This window comes from Zingiber officinale, chromosome 1B (assembly GCF_018446385.1).
Source record: "Zingiber officinale cultivar Zhangliang chromosome 1B, Zo_v1.1, whole genome shotgun sequence".
In the NCBI taxonomy this organism is placed as follows: Eukaryota; Viridiplantae; Streptophyta; class Magnoliopsida; order Zingiberales; family Zingiberaceae; genus Zingiber; species Zingiber officinale.
The window spans coordinates 18,404,721-18,429,198 of record NC_055986.1 but is presented as its reverse complement, the minus strand read 5'-3'; positions in this window follow the sequence as shown (position 1 = coordinate 18,429,198).

Sequence of the window (24,478 nt, the reverse complement as noted above, 5' to 3'; positions counted from 1 at the left end):
GGACTGGCCGCTCGGCCGGGATTCCACTATCCTTGTGTCCCATTCGCTCAATCGGGACTTCGTTGCATGCGTCTTGTTGCCTGGCTAAGCGATTTAGCCGCTCGGCCGAAGTTCCACTCGGCTCGTGCCACGTCCTGCTACCTAGTCGAGCGGGGTAGCCGCTCGACTCGGCTTCTGCACATCGTCCATTAAGCATCAATCGTTTAACTCCTCCCCGTGTCGAATGCGAGGGCTGATCGGGGCCTTCTCCCTCCGATCGAGGCATAGTCACCCGACTGGCTGATGATATTTGAGCGTTGACCGCCTTGACTTTTACCTCCACTGTAACAGCAGTCTTCCGCAGGGTGGGGCCCCTCATCATCACCGCATCAAAGGCGATGCGACGGGTTTATAAACCCGAGGACCAGTCGATCGGGGTCATCTGATCGAGGGTCGCGAAGACCTAGACATAGATCTGACCGTCGAATTTAAACCGTCAAATGTCACATCGCCAAAGGATATCTGTTGGTCCCTTTGGAGGCCGGCAAGAGGGGAGGGGTGAATTGCCCTACAAAAATAAATCTAACCTTTCTCAGATATATCGACTAATTAACAAACACTTGTAATAAAAAATGAGACTAATTAAAAGAGATTAGACACAGAGGGTTTACTTGATTTGCAATCAAGGGATTGCTAATCCAAGAAAAAGAAAGCGCAGTATCTGATGATCTCCTCTGGGCGGAGTACCCTCTTATAGCGTTGAGAGCACAGACAGAAATGTAAAGCACTAAGAAACTGATTACAAGTGAGTTAAATGATCTGTGCTAATCAATGCTATATTTATAGCACTAGTCGGGGTGCCTTGAAGAGTCTGGGTGCCCTGGGGGGATAAAATTTTATCCCCCCAACGATCAGATCGAGTCAAAACTCGATCTGGTCAAAATCTTCACTCCGGGCGCACCGGTACGTTATAGGCGCCCCGGAGGGGTCCGGGCGCCCCGAACCCCAAAAGTCAACTCTGGTTGACTTTTTTCGTCTGGTAGCTCTGCTTCGGTACGACTCGTCTCGGTTCGGGTCTTCAACTCCAGTTCCGCTAGGTTGGGTGATCTCAGCCATCCGGAATAGGGCTCACCCGAACCAAAGTTCCGGCCTTCTCCTCGAGCAGCCTTCCTTCCCGGTTTCTCATCCCTCGAACGCCGCGCACGTTCTTCTCGTCCACCGGTGTACTCTTCCACGGTTACCTCGTCCCTCGGACGTACCGAGCCTGTCGGCTCTCTCTCCGTGTCGTCCTTCTAGTTAGCCGCGTCTTCCGCTCGACTTCCTATGTTCCTAAGCTCCTGCACACTTAGACACAAGGGTTAGATAAAACATGACCTAACTTAACTTATTTGATCATATCAAAATACCTTGGGGTTCCAACAATCTGTTGGTGCAACGGGACCGGTAAGAGGGGGTGAATTTCCTACAAACAAAAAGTATACCCTCCTCAAACTTTCAACTCTAAGATAAAGCAACAGGAATAATAAAATGACTAACAGAAAAGAAAAGAGATGACTCAGCGAATTTGACTTGGTTACAACCAAGAAGGTTGTTAATCTAAGGCGGTTGAATAGGCGCACTACTAGAGTCTCCTTCTCTGAAGGCGGAGAAGCCTTTTACACAATTAGAAAGAACAGAAGTTGCTAAGAAATGAAAGTACAGAGTTGTTGCTCGTTGCTTGCTCGAGGCCCCTTTATATAGGGGTTCCAGAGCTTATCAGATAACCTGATCTTCAGGATCAGGTTTTGACTCGAGAGGGATCGGTCGACCGATCCCCAGGTTCGGTCGACCGAACTTGATGAACTCTCCCAGCTTTCCGTCTAGATGCAAGCTCTGTGGATCGAGCTTAGGTTCGGTCGACCGATCCTTGCGTTCGGTCGACCGATCAGCTAACGGTCTCCCTGAGCTAAACCGATCAGCACGCTCGACTCGATCTTCTGGTTTATCTTCGATTCGGTTGACCGATCAGAGGGTCCGGTCGACCGATCAACCAACTGCTGGATGTTGACGTGGCTGTGATGGCTGGCTTTTGAAGATAGGGGTTCGGTCGACCGATCATGAAATTCGGTTGACCGAACACTTGTCAAGATAACTCCCGGTTGACTTACTCTAGTTCGGTTTGCTTGGGTGATTTCGGCCAACCAGAATAGGGCTCACCTGAACCCAATTCCCGGCCTTCTCCTCGAGCAGTCTTCCGTCCCGGCTTTACGTCCCTCGAACGCCGCGCATGTTCTTCTCGCCCACCAATGTACTCTTCCGCAGCCCTCTCATCCTTCGGACGCACCGAGCTAGTCGGCTCCCTTCCCGTGTCATCCTTCTCACTAGCTGCGTCTTCCACTCAACTTCCTGCGCTCGTAGCACACTTAAACACATGGATAAGACAAACAGGACCTAACCTAAAATTGGTTGATCACATCAAAACAGCCACGGGGTCCAACAATCTCCCCCTTTTTGATGTGCATCAACCCAAGTTTACGTTAGGGTAAAAACAAACAAATGGTAATTTTAAGAAAATTACGAAACTAACATTTTAAGCAAAAAATTTAAAAAAAATTTAATTTTCCTAACTCCCCCTAAACTTATTACTTAAGTCTCCCCCTTTGATAATAGAAAAAATGGGAGGGGGGGGGGGGGATTTTCTAAGACATTTTGAAAAAAAATTTGCTAAGTGAAAATTTAATATTATTTTCAGAAAAACTTAGCTTAGATAAATCTAATTTCAGAAAAGATCTTAATTAAAAAAATAAGAATTTTTTTTAAGTAAAACTTTCAAGAAACATTTTCCAAAAAAAAAATTTTTGAAGAATTTCTAAGGAAATGTTTAAAAACTTTTCAAAGCATTATTTAATTCTAATTTTAATACTTTTATCAGAAAGTTAATCAAATAGTTTATTTCGATATTTCTGCTTCTAGCCCGTGGCGAGGCACTAGGCCTTCTTCGTTATTGGAACAACAACCACTTCCTTAGACAAAGCTTCATAAAGAAATTCATTGTTTAATTTTCTGACTGTAAGCTTTTAACTAAAATAAAAATTTAAGCTAGCAACGATTTTGGAACCCAGTAAAGGTTCCTTCCTACAGGGTTGGTCAAAAACTTAGGGGATACATATCCTTTAGGTATTCTTTTAAGTTGACCCTGTTGTTTTCTAATATACCAATTTAATTTTCCATAAACATTAATTTTTTATTTTTGAAAAGCATTAGTTTTTAAACCTGAATTTCCAGTTTTCAATTTTTTAATTTCCAAATTTAATTTTTCATTTTCTAAATTCAAATTTTCTAACATTGTTTTTAAATTGACAATTTCTTTTTCTGATTTGACTAAGTCTTTAGTAAGTACTTTGATAAACTTAAAAGACTGAGAAAAAGTGAGATCACGTACTTACCTCACTTGGTGATGCTCCCCCTTCATCATAGCTTTCTTCTTCTGATTCTCCCCCTTGATCAATGCTCATCTCTGAGTCTGAGTCATCTTCGAAGAGATAATTGGCCACCAGTGCTAGTCCCGAGAAAGCTTCTGCTTCTGACTCGGAGGATGAAGAATCATCCCATGTAGCCTTCAGGTTCTTGCGTGTAGAGGACATCAGTTTTTTAGGCTTCTCTTTGTTCTTTTTCTTCAGTTTGAGGCAGTCATCCTTGATGTGTCCTTCCTCGTTGCAATTGTAGCATCAGACCGTCCTTCTGTTGCGTTGATTCTTTCTCGACTGCGATTTAAATTTATTAGTTTTATCAAATTTATTTAGCTTTCTTACCAATAATGCTACTTCATTTTCATCGATCGATGCTTCGGAGTCGAGATCGTCGTTTTCGGCTTGTAGGGCAATGTTAAGGTTTGACTTCTCTACTGGTTTCTTTGCAAGTCGAGACTCGTGAAGTTCGAAGGTAGAAAATAAATTTTCTAAACTGCTTACCTCCAAGTCCTTAGAGATGTAGTATGAATCTACTAAGGACGCCCACTCTGGAGTTCTTGGGAAGGCGTTGAGCGCATACCGGATGGAATCTCAGTTTGTTATCATTTCGTCGAGATTTGTTAGTTGCCTTATCAGCTCCTTGATCCTCGCTTGGAGTTGCGCAACCTTCTCGCCGTTGTTCATCCGAAGATTTGTTAGTTGTGTCCGGAGGTCATCGCGCCTTGCTAGCTTCGCTTCTGAGGTGCCCTCATGGAGCTCCAGGAATTTATCCTAGAGGTCTTTGGCGGAGTTGGTGAAATTCGGCCATTCCGTTGGCCACGCAATCAGCCTGCTCCGTTTTCGTCCAGTTGCACTCTTCTTTATCTTTTGGCGCTACATATCCATACTTCATTATTAAAAGTATATCAAATTCAGTTTTAAAGAATACCTCCATTTTTCTCTTCCATGTAGCGAAATCTCCGTCGAACTTTGGGGGATGAATGTTCACGTTGGGCTCTGATACCACTTGTAGGTGCAGCGGGACCGACAAGAGGGGGGTGAATTGCCTACAAACAAAAAGTATACCCTCCTCAAACTTTCAACTCTAAGATAAAGCAACAGGAATAATAAAATGACTAACATAAAAGAAAGAGACGACTCAGCGGATTTGACTTGGTTACAACCAAGAAGGTTATTAATCCAAGGTGGTTGAATAGGCGCACAAGTAGAGTCTCCTTCTCTGAAGGCGGAGAAGCCTTTTACACAATTGGAAAGCACAGAAGTTGCTAAGAAATGAAAGTACAGAGTTGTTGTTCGTTGCTTGCTCGAGGCCCCTTTATATAGGGGTTCCAGAGCTTATCAGATAACCTGATCTTCAGGATCAGGTTTTGACTCGAGAGGGATCGGTCGACCGATCCCCAGGTTCGGTCGACCGAACTTGATGAACTCTCCCAGCTTTCCGTCTGGATGCAAGCTCTGTGGATGAGCTTAGGTTCGGTCGACCGATCAGCCAACGGTCTCCCTGAGCTAAACCGATCAGCACGCTCGACTGGGTCTTCTGGTTTATCTTCGGTTCGGTTGACCGATCAGAGGGTCCGGTCGACCGATCAACCAACGGTCAGATGCTGACATGGCTGCAACGGCTGGCTTCTGAAGATAGGGGTTCAGTCGACCAATCATGGCGTTCGATCGACCGAACACTTGTCAAGTCAACTCTCGGTTGACTTGCTCTGGTTCGGTTTGCTTAGGTGATTTCGGCCAACCGGAATAGGGCTCACCCGAACCCAATTCTCGACCTTCTCCTCGAGCAGTCTTCCGTCCCGGCATTACGTCCCTCGAACGTCGCGCACGTTCTTCTCGCCCATCGGTGTACTCTTCGGCAGCTCTCTCGTCCTTCGGACGCACCGAGCCCGTCGGCTCCCTTCCCGTGTCGTCCTTCTCGCTAACTGCGTCTTCCGCTCGACTTACTGCGCTCCTAAGCTCCTACACACTTAGACACAGGAATCAGACAAACAGGACCTAACCTAAACTTGGTTGATCACTTCAAAATAGCCACGGGGTCCAACACAATCTCCTCCTTTTTGATGTGAGCAACCCAAGTTAAGTTAGGGTAAAGATTTTTAAATATTTAAGAAATATATACCTCCCCCTAGACTTAACATTCTTCTCTCCCTTTAATCACATAAAAAAAATAGGTTTCGTTTCAACAAGTCTAAAGTAAATTCTAAAAAAAAATTAAGTGTTTTTTTTATAAAAAAAAAATAGTTAGAAAAAAAATATGTTAATTTTTCAAAAATTTAAGTGTTTTCAAAATTTCTAAGTAAAACAATAATTTTCTACAAAATTTTGTGCGACAGAATAGATACCAAAAAAAATCTTTTTTTAAAAAAAACTTTAAGACAATATTTTAATTTGCAATGTAAAAATTTTCCAACTAAAAAAAATTCCTAAGTTTTTGAAAATATTTTTGAATATATTTTCTAAAGCAAATTGAATAACTCTTTTAAAGCATTATTTGCAACAGAAACATTTTCTAAGTTAAACAAAATTTTCAAAACAAATGTTTAAAAACTTTTAAGTATTATTTAATTCTAACTTTAATACTTTTTCCAGAAAGTTAATAAAATATTTGATTTCAATATTTTGACTTCTAGGTCGTAGCGAGGCACTAGGCCTTCTTGGTTATTGGAGCAACAACCACTTCCTTAGACAAAGCCTCATAAAGAAATTATCTGTTTAACTTTCTCGTTGAAGATGCTATGTTTAGTTTTAAATTCAAGTTAAACATGTTTGCAGTATAGAGTATTTGCTTAGAAATGTTTAAGTAAGATAGAAGTTCTTGATTTCTTTTGTTTACATATGTATATATGTCTAGAAAGCGTAGGGACGATTTTAAGTTTCTCTACATAACTAGATGTCAAGAAGAGGGCGTCCCCGTACCGTTCGTACTGAGGACCGAGCACAGGAGAACGAAGAGTCCAAAACAGTTTCCAGGACCCGATATGGACACTACGAAGTTGTAGTCATGCCATTTGGTGTGACTAAATGCACATGTCGTCTCCAGGGACCTTATAACAGGTCTTCCAAGGACTACTAATGGGTACGATGTGATAGGGGTGATAGTGGACAGTGAAGTTAAGAGACTAAGGAACAAAGAGTACCATTAGTGAAAGTTATTTAGAACCAGAAGCACGAGGAAATTATTTAGGAGCGTAAGGACAGTATGAGACAGAGAGATCTAGAATTATTCTAAGTTCGAGGATGAACTTTTTATAAGGTATGGGGAATTGTAACAACCCAAATTTCCTCCTTTTGAGCCCCAAAAATAATTTAAAAATATTTAAAAATGCTATAGAAAAATTCTAGAGATTTTTAGAAATTTTTAGAGTATTTTTATGGAATTTTTGGAGGTCGTTTGGTATTTTTACCAAAAGAAAGAAGTTGTGACAAAAAAAAAATATCCAAGCCGAGGCTCAAACCGGCAACCCCTGACCCGAGCAAAACCCGGCTAACCAACTGGGCTAGCAGTTGTTACTTAATTAAAAGAAGAGAGAAATGTATTTAAGTAGTAGAAATTAATAAGAGGAAATAATAGGAAGAAAATGGTTGCAGCCGAGAATCGAACCTGCGGCCTTTTGACTCAGTTAAAACCCGGCTGACCAGGTGTTCAAGCCATCGGTTCTATTTAGAAAAGGTAGGAAATTTTATTTAAGGAAGTTAATATAATTCAGGAATTTAAAAAGGAACTTAGGGCTTTCCAAAACCTAATTTTCCCTGATCCCTTCCTCTCTCGCGCGACAAAGGCAGCTCGGGCGGAAACAAGCCGCGGCTAGGGCACGATTCCGACGGCCAGCGGGTGGCTAACTCGGGGAGGTTCTTCACCGTCGTGATCCTTGCGTCGAGGAGGAACCGTAAGCACGAAGGAGTCGAAGCTTGCAATTTCCGCAAGCCCTAGAAGTTGTTCCGGTTGTAGGTTTAAGAAGAGGTAAGTGCTTACTCACCTGCGGTAAGATAGTTTCGAATCTTTGATTTAGAGTTTATCTTGTTTTGTGAATGTTCCGTGAGGAATTGTTGACAAGGAAGCTTGGTGCCGTGAGTTTTATAAAGAAGATTGTTCTTCCCTTTTTGAGCTTTCGGATTTGCTGTAAGGATTTCGGAATATCTAGGGATTAGGTGTTTGTGATTGCAATCATTGTTGTGCTGTTTCAATTGGTTTACTCGAGTTCAGGACAGTGTCCTTAGTTTTTGTTTGGGTTATCTCATGGAAGTTGAGTTCCGGATCTAGATTTCGATGTTTTGGTTGATCGATGTTTTGTTCTCTTCTAGTGTTTATGGAAGTTACGGACAGGATATTGATGGCTTTGTTTACCTATTGTTGGTGAAAGGCTGGATTGATTATGAGATAGGAGTTCGATCGATGTAGTTCGGTTTATTGAATTTCCATGGGTTGGTATGAATTCCATTCATTGTGATTCTGTTTCACTGAATTGAAGCAGACTTGTGTGGATTTTGGGAGTTAATCCGATGGATTATGAAATAGGCAGATGGTAGTAAATTTGTAAATCCTAGGTTGTAGGTTGGTCAAGGAATTATAAATGGGATGAGATATCATAAGAATGTAGTGCAGGTGTAATACCATTGTATTGTGCCAAGGAGTGTTTATGGATAACATCTATGCTTGGCTGATTCTGGAATTTTGAATGGATTACGAGTTATAATATCTTTATTGAGTGAATTCCAGATAAGCTGGGTATTAGTCATATTATGGAAAGGAAGTTTGAGAGACGATGAAAATTTGTACTAGCCAGAATATGTTTCTTTTGTTAAGTTTCTTTGCAGAATTTCTATTAAGCAAGTGCATATTTTATTAAGCTAGTATGCAGATTTCTGTTAAGCTATTATACAGATTTTTATTAAGCTAGTATGCAGATTTCTGTTAAGCATTAGTGCAGATTTTTGATAAGTATTGTATGTGCAAATTTCTTTTGTATTCTATGCATGATTATGTGTTACATAGTTAGTTTCATTCATAGATGCATACGAAAGATACCCTAACAGTATTTTGGGTTTAAGAAAAGTATAAGAAAGATGAAGAAAAGTATAAGAAAGATAAAGAAAAGAAAGAAAAAGCCAAGGCCTTAAGTAGATCCCAAAGTCAAGACTTTAGGGATTTTTGGCACACAAGGTGCCTATTAAAATGCCAAGGCATTTAAAGAAGAAGTAATTAAGATTATAAGTATTTTACTTTTAAGAAGAGGCTAGTACCCGACTTCCGAGGTTGTCGTTAAACAAATCCAGGTGTCCAATTCCGAGGTCTGCTCTTTTAGGATTGGTGACTCGCTACCCCAACCTATTAGGGAACGCGCATAAGATGGTACTACGCCTGGGCCCAAGAAGAAGTTGATTATTATTTTGAAGTATTATAAGTATAAGTTTTTAAACAAGTAAAACGAGTTTTACATAAACATAAAGTATTAAAGATTAAGTTAGAACAAATGAAATAAAGTTTCATATAGTTCTAAAAATCAGTAAGTTTAGTTTTTTATTCTACTATGTTTATCTAGTGGATGAGTAGTTTTCATGTTTACCTATTAGATGAGTAGCATGATTAGCTATTAGAATTTCATGAGTAGATTCCTTAGCTTTTCTTTGCTATTAGTTTGACATGAGCAGTTATGTTTATGCTTTATTTCTTTTTAAAGCATATAGTTTCTAGTTCTTTTCGTATACATGCACATTCGTGATTTTGTGAGTTAGATAGCGCTTACTAAGCAAATTTTGCTTATAAATTGCACTTCCTCTTACTGCAGATAAAGGAAAGGAAAAGATATAGAAAGGAAGGCGACAAGGAGGTGTTCGAAGGATGTGTGATGCCAGGACTATGGAAGCCTTGGGATTAGGAAAGAAGTTTTAATTTTAGTTTCCGCATTTTAGTTATTGTAAACATTTGAGTTGTATTTTATGTTCATGTCATTTGAGATTATTCTATTTAGATTGTATGTAGGATGAGTTCAGTTTAGTAAGTAGATATTTGTGTGTTTGATACTTATTTAACTGCGTGGTTGATTGATATGTGTTCCAGCCGCTTGTGGCTGAGTATATATTGCATGTATTGTTGAATATGGTCACCGGTACAGGGGAGACTCTGTCGAAATTTTCGGTAGGGTTTCCATGTGATTTTTTAATCATACCGGTTAAGTAGAGTTAGTAGTTAAGTAACGGTCATCCTTAGAGAGTAGTAGTAGTAAGAAGGGTGGTCGTTACACTTTGCCCTTCATAGCTTGCCATCAGTGCTATCCCGGCATATTCTTGAATCTCGGACTCAGATGATGAACTATCGTCCCAAGTTGATTTTAGATTCTTGTGCTTCTTGGGTATCTTGCCTTTGTCCTTCTTTAGTTCTGGGCAGTCTTCTTTTAAGTGTCCTTCCCTTTGACACTAGTAGCAGCTCATCCTTCTTCTATTTCTTGGATTCTTTTTATTCTGCATTTCTTTAAACTTATTAGATCTAAAAAACTTTTTAAAGTTTCTTACCAAATATGCTTCCTGATCCTCTTCTAAATCTAACTCGGGTTCATCCTTCTTCGTTGTGTTTAGTGCGATAATCTGGCTTGATTCCTTTGTTGTCCATGCACACCTGGTTTCATGTAACTCAAGAGTAGAGAACAATTCTTCTAAAGTACTTACCTCCAGGTCTTTTGAAATATAGTAGGCGTCGACGATTGATGTCCATTCTAGAGTTCTAGGAAACACATTGAGTGCGTAGCGTATGGTGTCCCGATTTGTTACCGTTTCACCGAGGTTCTCGAGACCAGTAATCAATTCCTTTACCTTCGTGTGTAGATCGGCTACCTTCTCACCTTTTTCCAAATGGATGTTCATCAGTTTATTCCGGAGGATGTCTCTTCTAGCCAGTTTTGCTTCGGATGTCCCTTCGTGGAGTTCCAGGAACTTCTCCCAGAGTTCTTTGGCCGACGAGTAGCTTCCGATGCGGTTGACTTCTTGAGGCGGCAACACGCTCAACAGGTGATATTCCGCATGGTTGTTCGCTACGAAATCACTCTCCTCCTTCTTTGTCCACTGGCTCTCTTCTTTTTCTTCTCCATTCTGATTCGTCGGAGCTACAAAGTCATACTTTATAATTAACCGAATTTCAAAATCAGTTCTTAGGAATACCTCCATACGACGCTTCCAGTGTGCGAAGTCCCCCTCGAATTTTAGTGGAACGATGCTTGGTCCGGTCATCTCGTTGCTTCGATCAGCGGTTAGTCCTCTTGAAGCGCCTTACTCTGATACCACTTGTTGGTCCCTTTGGAGGCCGGCAAGAGGGGAGGGGTGAATTTCTCTACAAAAATAAATCTAACCTTTCTCAGATATATCGACTAATTAACAAACACTTGTAATAAAAAAACGAAACTAATTAAAAGAGATTAGACACAGAGGGTTTACTTGGTTTGCAAAGAGTGGATTGCTAATCTAAGGAAAAGAAAACGCAGTATCTGATGATTTCCTCTGGGCGGAGTAGCCTCTTACAGCGTTGAGAGCACAGACAGAAAAGTAAAGCACAAAGAAACTGATTACAGGTGAGTTAAATGATCTATGCTAATCAATGCTATATTTATAGCACTGGTCGGGGCGCCCTGAAGAGTCCGGGCGCCCTGGGGGGATAAAATTTTATCCCCCAATGATCAGATCGAGTCAAAACTCGATCTGGTCAAAATCTTCGCTCCGGGCGCCCCGATACGTTCCGAGCGCCCCGGTCAGCTCCGGGCGCCCCGGACCCCAAAAGTCAACTCTGGTTGACTTTTTTCATCCGGTAGCTCTACTTCGGTTCAGCTCATCTCGGTCCGGGTCTTCAACTCCGGTTCCGCTAGCTTGGGTGATCTCAGCCATCCGGAATAGGGCTCACCCCAACCCAAGTTCCGGCCTTCTCCTCGAGCAGCCTTCCTTCCCGGTTTCTCATCCCTCGAACGTCGCCCACATTTTTCTCGTCCACCGGTGTACTCTTCCGCGGTCACCTCGTCCCTCGGACGCACCGAGCCCGTCGGCTCTCTCCCCGTGTTGTTCTTCTCGTTAGCCGCGTCTTCCGCTCGACTTCTTGTGTTCCTAAGCTCCTGCACACTTAGACATAAGGGTTAGACAAAACAGGACCTAACTTAACTTGTTTGATCACATCAAAACACTTTGGGGTTCCAACAATATCCATCTGTCACGTCCAGCATACGGCGGTAGCAGGGGGCACGTGGCGCCTCGCCACGAGCCTGTTGGTTAAACCTAGGAAAACGTACCGGTTCCACTGTACAAAAAATTTTGTACAAGTGTCAAACCTTTCCTTAAATAACCTATTGTGTTCTTTAGAAATTAAATTAGAAATCGCAGACGGAACTTAACATCATTGATTCCAAATTTAATTTATATGTTCTTAATGGTTTAGATTTGAATCGCAAGCGGAACTTAACAGTATTGATTCAAATCTACCTAGATTATTAATTCCATAAATATTAATTTCCAAAATTAGCTTCCAGGACTGCATGGCGAGGCATATGGCCTTCTTGGATATGGGAGCAACCACCACCGCCTAGGTAAAGCCTTTTAAGGAAAGCTAATATTTATTTCCTTAAATAACTATAGGTTAACAGAAAAAAACAATCGAATCACAAATTCGAAAAAGAAGAAAACACAAAATCGAAAAACTATTTCGAAAAACTAGATCTAATTGCCTCTTGTATTTAGAATTCTTACAAAGAGAAAAACTAGCATGATGCGGAAAACAATTGCTAATTATACCTTCTCTTTGTATACTAATGACCTCGAGATCTTCTGCCGTATTCCTCGCCTCGCCTTGGACGTCGTGTGGGCGACGATCCTCCAAGATGAACACCACCCAAAAGATTCCTCCTTCTTCTTCTAAAGTCCGGCCACCACCACCACCAAGGAGAAGAGAGCAAAGGGAGAGGAAGAAGGGAGAGGGCCGACCACACCAAGAGATCACCCAAGCAAAAGAATAAGAGTTGTGTCTCATGAAGCCCCCTCACCCCTTCTTTTATATTACTTTCCCAAAGCAAATAAGGAAAAACCTTTTACAAAAAATAAAATCATCCAAGAGTTTTTCCTTTTCCCTTTTTATTTTTCCTTTTTCTTTCCTCTTGATTGAATCAATCACCAATCAATGGTTGAGATCAATCCTATTTGGTTTAGGATTGGGATTGGCCGGCCCCTTGCTTGGACACCAAGCAAGGTGGTCGGCCACCATATTTAGGAAATAATATTTTTTTATAAAATTTTACAAGAAGAAAACTCTTATAAAATTTTACAAGCTCTCTTTCCTAGAGTTAAAAAAGGAAAGTTTCTAAAAATTAAAACCATGTTTTAAAATTTAAAAACTCTCTTATAAAATTTCATTTTTAACATAATGATAGAAAATTTTAATTTTAAAACTTATCTCCTTTTTTTCCTTAAACCATGAGAATGGTTAAAAAAGGAAAGTTTTAAAACTTTTAAAACTCTCTATTAAAACATGTGACCTAATTCAAAATAAGGAAAGTTTTAAAAATTAAAATCTCTCTTTTAAAACTTATAGTTTTCTACAAAGAGAAGATTTTAAAAATTCAAAACACCCCTCCTATTTGAATGAATCTTGGCCAGCCCCTACAAACTTGGTCACCAAGCTATAGGGTCGGCCCCTATAAGAGGATGTGGCCGGCCATTGCTTGGTCACCAAGCAATTGTCCGGCCCCCTTCTTGGACACCAAGAAGAGCCTTACATTTGGATGGACTTGAGGCTATAATGAGGCTACGACAGGGACCTAGAGGAGAAATTGGTTTTGGCCTTCCGATGAGCTTGAGTATCCCGTGTTCGCCCCGAACACACAACTCAAGTTCATCGATAACAACTCATTTCACTAAAGAGTTATTACCGCACTACCGCACCAATCCCAAATTACATTATGGGCTCCTTCTTATCATGAGTGTTTTAGTCTCCCTGTGTTTAAGATTACGAATGTCCACTAATTAAGTAAGTTACTGACAACTCACTTAATTAATATCTAGCTCCAAGAGTAGTACCACTCAACTTTATTGTCATGTTGGACTAGGCCCACCTGTAGGGTTTAACATGGCAATTCTTATGAGCTCCTCTTGGGGACTTTCTCAACCTAGATAACTAGGACACAGATTCCTTCTATAATCAACAACACACACTATAAGTAATATCATTTCCAACTTATCGGGCATATTGATTTATCGTGCTAAACCTCACCCTTTGATAAGTCAAAGAAATAAATATTAAATATATGTGCTTGTTATTATATTAGGATTAAGAGCACACACTTCCATAATAACTAAGGTCCAGTTCTTTTATTAAGTCAGTACAAAAAGAACTTACCTAAATGATCCTACTCAATCACTTAAAGTGTATCAGTGTAATTTATTAATCAAGATAAACTAATACTTAATTACACTACGACTATTCTAATGGTTTATTCCTTTCCATTTTAGTCGTGAGCAACTTGTTTATAATTTATAGAGAACCGACAACATAATCTTCTGAGTGTGACACCACACTCCTTGTTGTCTACTATATAAATTAATTGAATAATTGCATTTAACAAATAAATGCAGATATTGATCAATGTGATTCTTTTATTTCAACAAATAAATGTTTACAAAAGCTAGGCTTTTAGTATACACTCTAATAATCTCCCACTTATACTAAAAGACTAAGCTACCATATCTGCTGCCTTACATCTTATTCTCATCCCCTCCACATGTCGATCAAAAGTTTTCGCCGGAAGGGCCTTTGTGAAAGGATCTGCTAGGTTATCTTCTGATGCAATCTTGGCGACGACAACTTCTCCTCGCTTGACAATGTCTCGTATCAGGTGGTACTTGCGCTCTATATGTTTACTTGCCTTATGAGCTCGTGGTTCCTTCGAGTTTGCAACTGCACCGCTATTATCACAATAAATTGTGATGATCTTGGGCAAACCAGGAATCACATCTAAGTCCATTATAAAGTTCCTGAGCCATACGGCTTCTTTTGCTGCCTCAGAGGCTGCAACATACTCAGCTTCCATGGTTGAGTCTGAGACGCATTTCTGCTTAACACTCCTCCATGCAATGGCTCCAGCTCCTAGAGTAAACACATAGCCTGATGTTGACTTACTATTGTCCCTATCTGATTGGAAGTCCAAATCCGTGTAACCCACAGGGAGTAAATCGTCTGCTTGGTAGACCAGCATATAATCTCTAGTCCTTCTCAGGTACTTTAAAATATGCTTCACAGCAGTCCAATGTCCTTGTCCAGGGTTACTCTGATATCTGCTAACCATGCCCACCGCAAAACAGATATCAGGTCTCGTACACAACATTGCATACATAAGGCTTCCTACAGCCAATGCATAAGGAACTGCCTTCATGTCCTCAATCTCCTTTGATGTCTTTGGGGACATCTCTTTAGATAAGGCTACTCCATGTCTAAAAGGTAAGAAACCTTTCTTGGAGTTTTGCATGCTAAAACGAGCAAGGATTGTGTCTATATATAAAGCTTGGGATAGGCACAACATTCTTTTCTTGCGATCCCTTATAACTTTGATCCCAAGAATGTGTGCACATTCTCCTAAGTCCTTCATATCAAATTATTTGGATAACCATACCCTTACGTCCGATAATACCTTGACATTGTTGTCAATTAACAAAATATCATCTACGTATAGTACAAGAAATACCACCACGTTTCTGTTACACTTCTTGTATACACAAGACTCATCCAGACACTGAATAAATCCATATGACTGGATTACATCATTAAACCGGATGTTCCAAGATCTTGAAGCTTGCTTTAATCCATAAATGGACCGATTGAGCTTACACACTAGATGCTCTTTGCCCTTTTCAATGAATCCTTCTGGTTGCTTCATATGGATGTTTTCTTCAAGACTTCCGTTAAGGAAAGCTGTCTTGACATCCATTTGCCAAATCTCATAATCCATATGAGCAGCAATGGATAAGAGTATCCGGATAGACTTAAGCATGGCTACTGGCGAAAAAGTCTCCTCATAGTCGATTCCCTCTTTCTGAGTATACCCTTTCGCAACAAGCCTTGCTTTGAAGGTTTCTACCTTCCCATCTGTCCCTCTTTTCCTTTTGTAGATCCACTTGCATCCAACGGCTTTTACACCATCAGGTGGTTCTACAAGCTCCCAGACCTTATTAGAGTACATAGACTCTATTTCAGAATTCATTGCCTTTTGCCACGATACTGCATCTATATCTTGGAGTGCTTCGTCATATGTTCGGGGATCTTGTTCATGTTTACCTGGGATCAAGCCCGAATCTCTCAGGTTGCCTCACAACCCTCCCACTACGACGAGGCACTGTCTCTGGCTGTGTATCATGTGTGACACGTGTTGTAGTTTCTTGTGGTACTTCATCTTGTACTGTTGGTACTAAAGTAGTAGTGTCCTCTCTAATTTCTTCTAGAACTATTTCACTCATGGGTTTATGGTTCATTACATAATCTTCTTCTAAAAATCGAGCATTGGTGCCAACAATGATCTTCTGATTTTTAGGATTATAAAACAAACCACCTTTCGTTCCCTTAAGATATCCAACAAACAAACAAACTTCTATACGTGATTCCAACTTGTAAGTATCTCCCTTCAGCACATGTACTGGACTACCCCATATCCGGATATGATTCAGACTAGGCTTACGCCCATTCCATAATTCCATGGGAGTAGAAGGAACTATTTTAGAAGGTACCATATTCAGAATGTACACTGTTGTTTCTAAAGCATATCCCCAAAATGAATTTGGTAATTCTGAATAACTCATCATCGATCTAACCATTTCCATAAGAGTCCTATTCCTTCGTTCTGCCACACCATTCTGCTGGGGTGTGCCAGGTATAGTCAATTGGGATTGAATCCCGACTTCTGATAAGTAATTCCAAAACTCTCCAAAGAGGTATTCGCCACCACGGTCAGACCGTAGTGTCTTGATACTTTTACCAAGACGTTACTCCACATCAGCCCTATATTCTTTGAACTTGTCAAAGTATTCAGACTTGCGGCGCATCAGGTAAATGTATCCATATCTTGAATAATCGTCTATAAAGGAGACGAAGTATTCATAACCACCTCTTGCCTGGATAGACATAGGGCCACACAAATCAGAATGAACCAGTTCTAACGCATCTTTGGCTCTATACCCCTTGGACTTAAAAGGTCTCTTGGTCATTTTACCTTCCAAGCAGGATTCGCATGTTGGAAAGTTTTCCAACTCTAATGAACCCAAGAGTCCATCGGCTACAAGCCTTTGAATCCTACTTAAGTTAATATATCCAAACCTTAGATGCCAAAGATATGTTTGGTTCATTTCCGAAGGTTATTTTCTCTTATTAGAGTTAGAAGATGTGTTATTAATTTCCATATTTTGCTTTGTAGGAGAAATTGGATTTAAAGTGTATAAATTGTCAACCAATGCACCAGAACAGATAATCACCTTATTTCTCTTTATAACGACATTGTTACTAAAAGAGACTGAATATCCATCCAAAATTAAATTCTTTCTAAAACTGGGTACATAAAGATAATTTCTTAAAATCAAATTTCTATTCCTATCAAATGATAAGTAGACGCCTCCCACTGCAATGACCGCCACCTTAGTAGCATTGCCCATGTAGATGGTTATCTCAAATAGTCGGGTTTCCTGGAACCCCTGCAAAGAATTGTAGACATGATCAGTGGCTCCTGTATCTACACACCAGGTACTGGTAGATAACACCGTTAAACATGCTTTAACTACTAGAGTATGAGATATACCTTTATTGTTCTGATTCCTACGAGGACATGTCCTGCCTGCTTGCTGATGAAGCACTTGCCCTTGGCTTCTTCATTCTAGCATCCTCGAGGTTTATTCACCTTCTTTTCTTCTTCTTCTTGCCTTTCGACTTAGAAGTAGAATCATTTTCAGCATAGTGAATCTGAGAACTGTGATGAAATATTCCTTCTGCTGCCTGTAGTTCTGTCAGAGTTCCGCCAACGTATACTCTCTTTTGTTCATTTTATAGTTTAGGCGGAACTGCTCAAAACTTTTGGGTAGCGTTTGGAGAATTATATCGACCTGGGTTTCGCCATCGATTTCTCCTCCAAGGACTTGTATTTCATTCAGATAAGTCATCATTTTGAGGATATGATCCCTTACGGGTGTCCCCTCAGACATGGTGGCTGTCATTAACTTCCTTATTACCTCTTGCCTAGCAGTCCGACTCTGGTGCCCAAAGAGTTCTTTGAGATTGTTCATTATATCATAAGTTGTTGGTAAATCTTGATGCTGATGTTGCAATACATTTGACATAGATGCCAAAATGTAACACCGCACCATCTCATCAGCTTTTACCCATTTCTTATGATACTCAATCTCCTCTGGGGTAGAGTCACCGTCAGGTGCATCAGGGCAAGCCTCAGTCAGTACAAACTTATAGCTTTCAGCAGTAAGAACTATGTCCAAGTTTCTTTTCCAATCAATATAGTTGGGACCAGTAAGTTTGTTCTCTTTCAGTATAATGGCTAGTGGGTTGAAAGTCATCCTAAGAATCACAAAAATAAACTTTGGTCAAGACTCTAAATTTAGAATAATATTGATTCCTCAAACAATACTATTTTAAATTAACCAACACCTCAAATCACCGTGAATATTGCATGCCACGTTAGTGTGGACGTATACAAATTCATCATTTGTAAGAGGAGGGTGTGACCCATTAATTTTATTATCTTGTCATCCTAATTTTATGACAAATAAAATTAATAGTTGGTTTCACTTTGGTCACACAAGACAGTAGCAGTGACTCCGTTGGAGAGGATACTATTGAATGCATCTAAGTGTATACCATTACTTGATACTAAGTCCATTAAATAGGATTGTGCCCCTTCAGTTGGAGAAGATCACACGCTCCTAAATAATTTCCTATAACCATCCATAAAAGGAAGTTTGATCTAGTGATCCGCAACAAACCCATCCGTTGTGGAGGGAGGCACTCAGAGCCAACACGCAGGCTTGTTGCATCACTTATAAACCAGTAATGGAGACCATGGGATTTATTAAAATCCCTCTCCCACTTAGTTATTTAAAAATGAGGATTTTTAACCTATCCTAGCATACATCACATGCATATAAACATCACAGTAAATAAAAGCAATAAATTTGAAAATTAATTTTCCAACTATTATGGCCTTTTGCATCACTGTCTTCAGTATGCTCCAACCCTAGCTGCTGCCATCTTTAGCCACCGCCATCGGGTCGAGTTGTCGCATCCATCTTGCTTCTTATTCCGCTGCGCCTCTGGTGCTCTAAAAGTACCACGCCTCGCAAGAATCCGATCCGCGACAAAAATAAAATTTTACATATATCGATCTTATATTCCACGAGGGAATGTACATGTATTCTAGATCGAACAAAAAAATAAAATTCTAAAAATAATACAGCTCCTGCTGTATTTTATACATACAATCATACACACAAAAAATGCCTTTTACATGTCCAAGGGTCCAATCACACACAAAATCAATAAGCCATAATAGTTGGAGCCTGCAACCAAAGAGTTAGCACATCCTACTATTTTCCTGCCTAAATTATGTATGACATGTGCATAACCTATTTGAATTCTAAAAAAACACAGAGGCAAACCCTAGCTCTGATACCAATTGTTGGTTAAACCTAGGAAAACGTACCGGTTCCACTGTACAAAAATTTTTGTACAAGTGTCAAACCTTTCCTTAAATAACCTATTGTGTTCTTTAGAAATTAAATTAGGAATCGCAGACAGAACTTAACATCATTGATTCCAAATTTAACTTATATGTTCTTAATGGTTTAGATTTGAATCGCAAGCGGAACTTAACACTATTGATTCAAATCTACCTAGATTATTAATTCCATAAATATTAATTTCCAAAATTAGCTTCCAGGACTGCATGGCGAGGCATATGGCCTTCTTGGATATGGGAGCAACCACCACCGCCTAGGCAAAGTCTTTTAAGGAAAGCTAATATTTATTTGCTTAAATAACTCTAGGTTAACCGAAAAGAACAATCGAATTACAAATTCAAAAAAGAAGAAAACACAAAACGAAAAACTATTTCGAAAAACTAGATCTAATTGCCTCTTGTATTTAGAATTCTTACAAAGAGAAAAACTAGCATGATGCGGAAAACAATTGCTAATTATACCTTCTCTTTGTATACTAATGACCTCGAGATCTTCTGCCGTATTCCTCGCCTCGCCTTGGACGTCGTGTGGGCGACGATCCTCCAAGATGAACACCACCCAAAAGCTTCCTCCTTCTTCTTCTAAAATCCGGCCACCACCACCACCAAGGAGAAGAGAGCAAAGGGAGAGGAAGAAGGGAGAGGGCCGGCCATACCAAGAGATCACCCGAGCAAAAGAATAAGAGTTGTGTCTCATGAAGCCCCCTCACCCCTTCTTTTATATTACTTTCCCAAAGCAAATAAGGAAAAACTTTTTACAAAAAATAAAATCATCCAAGAGTTTTTCATTTTCCCTTTTTATTTTTCCTTTTTCTTTCCTCTTGATTGAATCAATCACCAATCAATGGTTGAGATCAATCCTATTTGGTTTAGGATTGGGATTGGTCGGCCCCTTGCTTGGACACCAAGCAAGGTGGCCGGCCACCATATTTAGGAAATAATAATTTTTTATAAAATTTTACAAGAAGAAAACTCTTATAAAATTTTACAAGCTCTCTTTCCTAGAGTTAAAAAAGGAAAGTTTCTAAAAATTAAAACCATGTTTTAAAATTTAAAAACTCTCTTATAAAATTTCCTTTTTAACATGATGATAGAAAATTTTAATTTTAAAACTTATCTCCCTTTTTTCCTTAAACCATGAGAATGGTTAAAAAAGGAAAGTTTTAAAACTTTTAAAACTCTCTATTAAAACATGTGGCCTAATTCAAAATAAGGAAAGTTTTAAAAATTAAAATCTCTCTTTTAAAACTTATAGTTTTCTACAAAGAGAAGATTTTAAAAATTCAAAACACCCCTGCTATTTAAATTAATCTTGGCCGGCCCCTACAAGCTTGGTCACCAAGCTATAGGGCCGGCCCCTATAAGATTGCTTGGTCACCAAGCAATGGTCCGGCCCCCTTCTTGGACACCAAGAAGAGCCTTACATTTGGATGGACTTGAGGCTATAATGAGGCTATGACAGGGACCTAGAGGAGAAATTGGTTTTGGCCTTCCGATGAGCTTGAGTATCCCGTGTTCGCCCCGAACACACAACTCAAGTTCATCGATAACAACTCATTCCACTAAAGAGTTATTACCGCACTACCGCACCAATCCCAAATTACATTATGGGCTCCTTCTTATCATGAGTGTGTTAGTCTCCCTGTGTTAAAGATTATGAATGTCCACTAATTAAGTTACTGACAACTCACTTAATTAATATCTAGCTCCAAGAGTAGTACCACTCAACTTTATTGTCATGTTGGACTAGGTCCACCTGCAGGGTTTAACATGGCAATTCTTATGAGTTCCTCTTGGGGACATTCTCAACCTAGATAAGTAGGACACAGATTCCTTCTATAATCAACAACACACACTATAAATAATATCATTTCCCAACTTATCGGGCATATTGATTTATCATGCTAAACCTCACCCTTTGATAAGTCAAAGAAATAAATATTAAATATATATGCTTGTTATTATATTAGGATTAAGAATACACACTTCCATAATAACTAAGGTCTAGTTCTTTTATTAAGTCAATACAAAAAGAACTTACCTAAATGATCCTACTCAATACACTTAAAGTGTATCAGTGTAATTTATTAATTAAGATAAACTAATATTTAATTATACTACAACTATTCTGATGGTTTGTTCCTTTCCATTTTAGTCGTGAGCAACTTTTTTATAATTTATAGAAAATCGACAACATGATCTTCTGAGTGTGACACCACACTCCATGTTATCTACTATATAAATTAATTGAACAATTACATTTAACAAATAAATACAGATATTGACCAATGTGATTTTTTTATTTCAACAAATAAATGTTTACAAAAGTTAGGCTTTTAGTATACACTTTAACAGAGCCATCATTTAATGAAGGCAATTAAGAGGCATGGGGGCGTGCTCAGCCATAATACGCAGGGATTTGTACGATTTCCCAGAAATATAGGTGACATAAGCCCGGATCGCGCTCACCCAAAGAAGACCAAGAAAATATTTCCAAGTATGAATGTTCATTGTGTCGATCGACTTAAGGGAGCAGACATTGTGTCGATCGGCTTAAGGGAGCAGACAACAGGCCGACCAGCAAAGAGCGGTCACATAACCGACAGTTGGGCCACATTAGTCCGATCAAAAGCTAAGGAGTGTCATAAGAAGCGTCATTGACAATTTGTCCAGTCAGTCAGACTTGCAGCCTCCTTCCACTAGACTTGAGGGAGAGACATGTAATACGGTCATAAGGAGGGGCCCACCCTACGGGGGATAGTTGCCACGATGGAGGTCAATGTCAGGTGGTCAACATTCGGATATCATATGGTCAGATGAACGATAAGTGTATCGGTCTGTTGGGTGATCAGGTCCTCGACCGGGAGGAGTAGGTGCCCGATCCAACCCTACCTTTGACTCGGGGGGATGCACCGAATAGCCGACGCTTAAGGGGATGTTGGACGCTAAGAGGATACAGTATCCTGGCCGAGCAACTTCCCCTCTCGGCCCGACAATAGGATTCTGCAGTCACAGTGGAGTTATGGCTGAGCAGACGTAGTACGGACGTAGAGAAACTCTAGCCGAGCGGTTATTCCGCTCGGCCTAGCAACAGACCCCCTGTGATATCCATCGACATCCTTTTGGGATTTAGTGTCGCTGACACCAAGCATGGTTAACCAGAAGATCATACGACGGAAGCTTCCACTGTCACATCAGAGATATGCTCGGTTTGTTAAGGTATTGTGTCAGGGACACTTTATTGATAAGTCTTTTCAGGAGAAACTTTAGGAAGTGTGCTTACCTTGGGAGGTGTGCACACGCACTACAGGAGCTCTATATAAAGGAGGTCCAAGTATTGGTGGAGGTACGTGATACACTATTTACGCTACAGTCTCATTTTTGTTGCTTTGCTTTCTACTTCATTGTCGGTGACTGATTTGAGCATCAGAGGGCCAACGCCAAGGACCCCTTCCCTGGGTCGGCACTGACGTCATCTATTTTACAGGGTTGAGCAGAGTCTACAAGCGGTCAGCAGAATGTCCACATCCCCAGCTTTCCATCTCATCGACTACAAACATGATCACTATTCTTCTCTAGCTAATTTGGCAAAGGCTAAATAAAAATTCTAAATAATTATATGTAAGTACCCCATAGTAATTTTGATGTGGTTAACCAAATTAAGTTAGGTTCTGTTATATTTAATCCTTGTATCTAAGTATGCAAGAGCTTAGGAACACAAGAAGTTGAGCGGAAGATGCAACTAGTAAGAAGGATAGCACAGGAAAGGAGTCGACGGGTTCGGTGCATCTGAAAGACAGAGATGCTGCGAAAAAGTATATAGGTGGATGAGAAAGACGTACACAGCGTTCGAGGGATGAAAAGCCGGGGAGGAAGCGTACTCGATGAGAAGGTCAGAGTTGGGTTAGGGTGAGCTCAACTTCGGTTAGCCGGAGAATCACCCAAGTGAAGAGATCAGCTACTAAAGAGCTAATCTGCCACTTGGAAGGTGCCTTCGATAAACAGTATGAAGGCATCTTCCAGCTCTTGAAGGCGTCTTCCCTAGCCATTACCCGAGGATAAAACTTTATCCTCGAGAGATAGAATTTATCTGATGGAAGGCACCTTGGACCACCTTGAATGCACCTTCAAGCTGTGGATAGCATTTTTCAGGGGTTATAAAAAGACCCTGGACCTAGGAAATATTCAACAACTCTTGTATTTATTTCCTAGAAACTTTTTGAGCATTCAACGAGTGTAATAAACTTCTTCGCCTTCAATGAAAGAGATTTTTAGTACTTTCTTTTGCCTTAGATTAACAACCACCAAGGTTATAACCAAGTAATTTCTTTGTCTCTTCTTTTTAGTTGTTAATTTAATTTACTATAATTGTGCTTCTTATTAGAGTTGAAAGATTGAGAAAAGTTAATTTTATTTTATAGGCAATTCGCCCCCTCTTGCCGGCTTACCTGCGCCAACAAGTAGTATCAAAGTTAGAATATCTCAGAAGGATTAATCGTCGACTAAAGCACCGAGACGATGGACGAACTGAGCATCTACCCACTGAAGTTCGAGGGAGAATTCATGACATAGAAGAAACGCATGGAGATATTCTTTAAAACAGACTTTGAATTACTTTTAATTATTAAATATGATTTTGTAGCTCCCAAAGACCCACAAGGAAATGAAAAAGAAGAATATCAATGAACCAAGAAGGAGCAAACAAACTTCATAGAAAATGAATGAGCCGAATTCCATTTGCTGAGCGTGCTACTTCCATAAGAAGTCAGCAGAATCAGTTCCTACAAATTAGCAAAGGAACTTTTGGAGAAGTTCCTAGAGCTACACGAAGGTACGTCCGAAGTCAAGCTTATACAGCGGGATCTTCTCCAAAACCAACTGACCAACCTTTGGATGAAAGAAGGAGAGTCAGTAGCACAATTGCATGCCAAGCTGAAGAAGTTAATAACCGGACTTACAAATCTCGGAGAACAGGTAACAAATCGAGATTCATTAAGGTATGTCTTAAATGCTTTCCCTAGGACACAAGACTAGACATCTATAATAGATTCTTATTATATTTCATAAGATCTAGAAGTAAATACTTTAAAGAGTTTATTTTCTACTTTAGAACTTCACGAATATAGATATGCAGAATTGAAAAAGGAGCTCAATCAGAACATTACCCTGAAGGCAAGAATAGATGATCAAGACTCTGAAGCACCCATCGACGAAGATGAAGCGGCGTTATTGGTAATAAAATTTAATAAGTTTATTAAATCTAATAAATTTAAGTCCTATAGTAGTTTTGATGTGATCAACTAA